Consider the following 7,626-nt stretch of genomic DNA (forward strand, 5'->3'; position numbering starts at 1 on the left):
GCGAAAATAAAAGTAAAGTACGTCTTTGGGTCAATAGACTAATGAACGCTGACTCTGAGCTTCAAATTTGGCAGGGCACGAGTTCAATTCTTGGTACTTGCAATTTCAATAAAAAAAATTATTTACGAATAATTAAATACAAGAATTATTTCCAAGACCACTGGTGATGGGTATTTCGCAATACTCGAAACAGCTGTTTGGTCAGCCAAAAATTCGATTAATTAAAAAAAATATAAAAGAATTTTTGTTATTGTAGTTCACTACTTTTTGAAAACCTCTTTATAAAATTTGTTTATAAAAACTATTTCAATATAGAACTGACAATTATATTGTAATTATTCTTATAAATGAATTATAATAATACATTTTCTAAACAAAAAAAAACAGTAAATATAATACTACGAGTATTTACGGCTTTAATATTTTTGTACATAATAATACACCAATAAAATTAACTATTTCTAATATGTCATTCTAATGTAATCAATTTAATTTTTAAAAATGGTTTTGAGTTTAAATCAAATAAATCAAATATGATAGAAAATGAATAAGAAATAATTAATTATTTAAGATATAAACCCGATGCTGTGAAGTACTAATATTTTTTTCAAATGTTTTTCAAAAGAGATCTTATAATACTTGGTCCTTATGAGGTAATCTTCGATGACTTGTCGACTCGGTGCTAAGCCAAATTAGTTGAAAATTACGCCTCAAATACAATGATAAGCTACTTGACTAATGGACTCTTTTTAATTGTCGTTATCTCTTCTGTGACTGAGATTTGAAGTTATTAGAAAATTTGTGTAGCATGAAATTCTCTACAAATTAATCTAAAACAATTTTTTAAATATGTACCCGTTTTTGAGACTAAACGCGAATAGATATTGGACGTGTGATAACACTGGGTCAAATGTGGAATTTAATACACATTCGATTTATTAAGTTCACAATTTAGTAAAAATATTATGTGTTCAAATTTTGCCGGGCTTTAGATTGTGTTTTTAAAATTATATTTTTATATAATAACTTCTAATATATAGAAGCAAAATTAAAATTAAATAAAAAATATCACAGTTGTTGACTTATGTAATTTTTTTAATTAACAGATATTACATAAGTTAACAACTGTGATATTTTTTATTTAATTTTAAGTATGTTTTTATATAATATAAGTTATTATATAAAAATATAATTTTAATATATAACATATTATTTCTATTGATATTATGAATATTACTTTAATTATACGTTGGTAAAATCAAATAGTTTTAAAAGATATTAAAGCGAATACAACATTCAATTCTAAAAGTTTATATTATGAAGTACGGGCACAATAGATACGATAGTCGCAGTGCCATATTTTCATACACATCTTTATAATAAACACTATGTAGTTCCGCGTATCTGATCTATCTGATATATGTATCTGTATCTGATATATATGCTTCTAATCTTTAAAACTACTTCAACCAGCTACAGTCATTTTGGCAAATAACAAAGCCACGGCATACATAAAATTGAATCTGCACTTTAAGTGTAGAAATGCCGTCTGATCGTAGTTGGTTCTGATGCTTCTAAAGGTTTTAACTCGCTACAGTTAGTTGGGCAATTATCGAAGTCACACAGTACAGTTTCAAGTTACATACGTACAATTTTAAATGTGGTGTTTGATGATGTAGATAAAAAGTAAGCAAATATTATTATATATCAAAAAAAAATTTAAATATTTAACTAAATCTATCACATTTATAATATAAAAAATTATTTAAGCGAATAAATGATTTTATTTTAAAGATAAAATCAGTTTTAAAAGCTGCTATAGCTGTAAAGCGATTTATATATCTTTTGATAAACTAAATAAGAAAAAATAAAAACATTTTGAAATCAAGAAGTTTTGAAGATTATAAAGTGTGAATAAATTATGGAATTTGTTAAACTTATCAAATTTTCAAAGATACCAAAAGTCAACAGATATTTATTTGCAGTTATGAAAAAAAAAAACAAAAAACTTCTATGCAATTTTTGAAAAGTAAATAGAAGATATGATAAGCTTAAAACTTTTACAAAAGATAAAAATAAAATTTATAATGAAAATGCAACTATTCTGATTTATTTTGCATTTGCCTGCCCAGTGACTTTACTGTGTCATGCAACTCAACAGTTGAAGTCATATTTTTTTTAAGAAATAAATAAAAGTAGCGAAAAAATGGATTTAAAGAATTATAAAAATAATAAAATTAAAACTGCAAAGCAGTAAAAACGCAGAATTGCATTCACGCACTTTGCGGTTTCTGCACGTTCTAGTATTTTTTCTCTCGTGGCAGTGAAATGCAAAGTAGTAAATATTTTTAAATGCCCTTAAAAACGTGTTAAAAATATGTTTTTAATCAGGGACAAATATAAAGTAATGCCACTGAATAAAATAATGTGCACTTTTTCACATCTTGCTTGCAAATAACTCAATTGCGTAGTGCTTTCACCTCGCAACGTTTCCGTGAACCCGTGGAATATGTGTTTGCCGACGCTGCATTTTTATTGACACAACGCCCGGTTCAAAATGGGCCACAGCACAGACAGATTTCACAAAATTACAGCCTCATTTATTTTTATTTTCTTTCTGAGGTCTATGAATCGCTTGCAATTGAGAGGCTTAAGTTGCTATATTATAAGCTGTTCGCTTAATGTCTTTCCATCATATTCCATTAGAATCGTTATATTTTTATTAAAATCACAGCGCAAAGCTATTTCGTATCTGAGACACCACAACACCAGAGACTGACATCGCACCCTCTTCTATCTTTCTTTCACTGCATTTAATTAAATTTATCAGCTGCCGAATTTCGTCGTTTCACGTTCATAAAAATTGAGTATTTTTATAATAGTTGTTGTTGTTGTTCTTATTGTTGTTGTTTTTTAATGTTATGTCATTGAAACTTTATCAGTTCTGTCACTTAGTCACTTAAATTCAATTATTTTCATGCCATACTGTTTCTGCCTACTTTCTATTCTGTGCTTATAAATTCTGATTTTAATTATATACTCTTGAGTTTTATTGTTTTTTCCAATTGTGCAGATAGATAAGTGCTGAGCTCCTATTATTGTTACAATATTAGAAAAAAATTTAGGTTAAATAATTAATTTGTAATAAAATTTATTATTTTCATAGCGATGATGTTCGAATAAATAACTGCTAATTGGTTCGAATTTTATACCTGCTAAGATAAACGACAACATATATACATACATACATATCTGATATAGAGTGTATGAACATTTTTGACAATGAATATTTGACATTCATTTCTTTTTTACGAATTTTATATATTAGTTTTGAAAACTTTTATCATGTAGCACTTTTCTGCTTTAGTGAAGATTAAAGATATGGCATAGAACGCAGACGTTGTGGATTAGAAACAATTCTGGAAGCACTAGACTAAGAATAAGTATAAGTAAATTCCCCAATATAATATTTTATATACATCAAGATTGATCCCATCAAAAAATACATAAAGGATAGAGTCCTGAAATTATTTGCGAAATCTGACAGACTTACCAACACCGCGTTATCAAATCTCAGAATGGTTACAGGCTCCTCGGGGATGTATGCAGATCTAAGGTCAATTATTGCTTAGTCTGATGAAGTGATAAACAATAATCTAGTCAAGGCGCAAAGAGGGGTTTTGAAGAAACCTCGCAGTTAATAGAGAGTAAAAGTGCTCAGTTTTGAAAATTTTGACTATGTAGCACTTTCCTGCGTTCCTAAAGATTATCCTGTTTAATTCAACTTATGCACCGTAATATCTGTAAATATGCCCTGGCTATTTATTTATTCAAATAATTTACAATTAATTTTATACTTCATTATAGTATGTTTTTAAAAAATGATGTTATAAGTTTTTAAGATTTTAAAACTTTTTGTTAGGCCTTAATTTAAAGCGATTCAATAAAGACATATTGTTAAATAAAAAAAAATATAGCACTTTATCATAGAATAATGCAAAAAACTGATCGAAATCTATTATGAAAATAGTTGATTTATAAATAGAAGATTCTGTATAAAAAGTATGTCGAATTTATAATTTCCAAAACGCGGGATTTGAGTACTATATAGGATATATACCAAGGTGTATACAGCAATTGTTTTTAAAATTGATTTTAAAGTCTGTTATGACGACATAACGTAATTCCATTCGCGAAAAATGGAATTAACGCGAGAAAATTTTTCGTGCGATGATTTATAACGACTTTCGACGTGGATTATCAAAACAAGAGTGCATCTAGCGAAAAATGGTTGCTTGTTTTTTCGGGAAAACTATGACTAGTAGCACCAACGGAACGTAAAACTGTCAATTCTGAATAGTATACAACCATTTGTTTAACATTTGGAAGTCTTCAGTGAAATACTCGGACAAGCGCCGTCGGATCATTCTCCATCCAGACAATGTGAGTGTTCACACATCTCGTCCAACAATCGACTATTTGAATATTCAAAAAATCGAATTGATGGGTCATCCTCTGTACTGATTTCGATCCTGATTTGGCACCTAATGTCTTCTTCTTGTTCCCGAACGTCAAGAATAAATTGTGTGGTCAACGATTTCGATTTTTGTCGGCGGAAGAAGCTGTTGTTGCGTTTAAAAACCATGTTTTGGAGGTATCTGAAGAAGATTGGAAAACATGTTTTGACAAAGGAGAATACTATAACAATAAAGCAATTTTCAATGAAAAGTTAGTATTTTTTAGGATCAAAACATAAATAGTATCTCTCGTATTAGCATGTTTGATATTGTTTACTTTTCTTATATAATTATATGTATGTGTGTGTATTACTTATCTAAAAAAAAATTAAATAGGTATTAAAATAAGTGTTACTTCAAGTACACTTATTTTTTTCTGTCTTACACAGCTGGTACTTTCTACTCACATAATATCCATGGATATAAATTGATTAATTAAAATTAATTAATTAATCTCCTTTACAAAAAGAAACACAGTGTAATCACTTAAGGTAATAACAGATGTGCATGTACATGACATCGATTTGTTATCATTCCTTAAATTATCTATGACATTATTTTGAGTCCATTTTTAGACTTTTCCGTACCTCAACTTATAAAAGCGCAGTAATTTAGTGCTCGTGTTTCCAAGTAATGCACTGTAATACCCACATTTTTACGTTCATTGCAGTTTATATAAACGTACGTAGATAATGGAACAATGTTCTCGATTTAATGCATTTTCATATTACGTAGGATAATGCAAAAAAATGTATGTATTTCTATTTGTGGATACTGCTACCCTTATTAGTTACCTGCGATTTTTAATAGCTTCCTCCTAGTTTGCTGGAGCCATTTTTTATTACATATTATTTTAATTTTGCTTCACTTTATACTAATTTCAATGGAAGCGATTCTTTCACCTTTCTGAAAATGTCAACCGCATTAACAGCTTTTGATTCAATTACGAGGAATTAATTCCCTACCCTCCAGAACGGCAGCAGCTGCCATCACCCGTCAATGTGCACAACTAAGCCAGTTGAGCTTGCAACATGCATTGTGTGTAGCGGGCGGTTGCATTCACCGCGTGGCTGTGCAGTTCGCTTGTTTGCCTTCGTTGTCAGTTAAGCTCATTTAAGTGACTTAATTGAAAGTGTATTCGCATAATCCAACCGAACGTGTGGGTGTTTAGATGCTTGAGCACTGTTCATGTTTATAATTGGCTTAAGTAATATTTGTAATAAACTCATAATTTATTGAGGCTTATGAGAGATTTGCTATGTTTATATATTCAATACTTTATTTTTATGATCAAAAGCGGTGGTTTTAAAAGAAAAAAATTTATGAAATTGTTATTTGAAAGAATAAAGAAAATGATTTAAATATTTGATTTCAATATAAGACTGAATTTAAATTGAATTACGAAAAAAAATTCGAATTTCTGAATGCAAGTAATCAACAGAACTATGGGCTTCTATAAGAATACAGAAAAAATGTTATTTTATATCATTAATACAAAAATATTTTTGATAACGGATTTGAATAAGAAAGAAAAAACAAGGACAAAAGTTTAATTTAACTTATTGAAATTTGGGTGACCATACAACGCTGTTTCAAGTATTGCCAAGTACTCATCATCAGTGGTGTTAGAAAATATTCGAATTTCTTGATAGTCCGTATATAATTAGTCCGTATATAATTTGTTTGGACTACAAGTACCAGGCATAGAATTCGTGCTTGTCAATCCGTCTAACTTTTAGTTTGTTTTCGTCATTAAGACTCTCACTCTCGGCAAGAAAAAATTAATATCATTTTTGATAACATTCAATAATTTCTAATAATGCCGAAATTCATTTTTTAAAAATTCTTTTATTTCTGATTGTTTACTATTTTATCCCACATAAATTATTTAATAATAAAAAACATATAAAACAGTAAACAACATCGTTGGTGTTGTAAATTGATTTATAGTTATTACATTGACATTGCTAGCTTCTTTTTTCCTTGTGAAACCCGGTGGCAAGCTAAAATTATACTTCTTTGCAGTAATATATAGTAATATATAATATAAAGTAATAAATAACTATCCGTATAATAAAAGTATAATTTTTTTTTGTTATGTTGGTACACCCTTTCTTGACATATGGTACAAATTTGAGTGCCATCTGTCAATTAGTTTACTTACAGCAGCTGTTAATGTGAGACTACCTCAAGTGCATTTAGCGATTTTTACTATGGAAAATTCTTGTTGTATGCGATTTTTTGACCAAACACGGCACCACTGTGCGACTTTTTTCTGTTCCCGAAACTCAAATTGACCCTTCGTGGTAAGCGTTTTGAGTCGACTGAATCGGTAAAAGAGAATTCGCTGAAGAAACTAAAAGCCATACCTTCACGGGCCTACGAAAAGTGTATGGAAGATTGAGTTAACCGTTGGCATATGTGTATCGCTTCAGAATGAGCATATTTTGAAGGAGATAAAATAAATTTGAAATAAAATTTAAATTTGTGTGTTTTATTTACAAAATCCGAGGACTCTTCGAGCATACAAAAAAATAACCGGCTACTATACTCAACAAATGGCAAGAGAAGATCAGAAGCAAACCTTCGAAATGCGGCAACAAATGGCAAGAGAAGATCAGGAGTAAACCATCGAAATTCGGCAACAAAAACGGAACAATAGCACTCAAGGAAGGTGGATAGCTAGACTGATACCAAATATAATTGCCTGGCTCAAACGGAAATCGGGGGACAGAAATTATTATCTCACTGAGATGCTGACCGGACATGGATACTTTTAAGTAACTGTACCGCATGGGAAAGGCGGATCTATCTGACTCCATTTATGGCGACGGAGATTGTGACGACGCAGAGCACACATTCTTTTGCTGTAATAGGTGGCTCATATTAGGGATGAGATAATAGCCCAAATGGGAACAATAAATCCTGAAAATATAGTGGAAAACCCAGAGCGAACCCAGAGACCTACCGAACGGTAGAGTCATATGCGATTCAAGTTATCAAAACAAAGAAATTAGACCTAAAAAGAAGAACTAGAATCTAGGATAATAAATAGTGCAAACACCAAGAAAATGCGGTGAGAAAATGGAGGTCAGGACGCAGATCGAAA

The sequence above is a fragment of the Teleopsis dalmanni genome, chromosome 1 (assembly GCF_002237135.1).
Source record: "Teleopsis dalmanni isolate 2A chromosome 1, ASM223713v2, whole genome shotgun sequence".
Taxonomy (NCBI): Eukaryota; Metazoa; Arthropoda; class Insecta; order Diptera; family Diopsidae; genus Teleopsis; species Teleopsis dalmanni.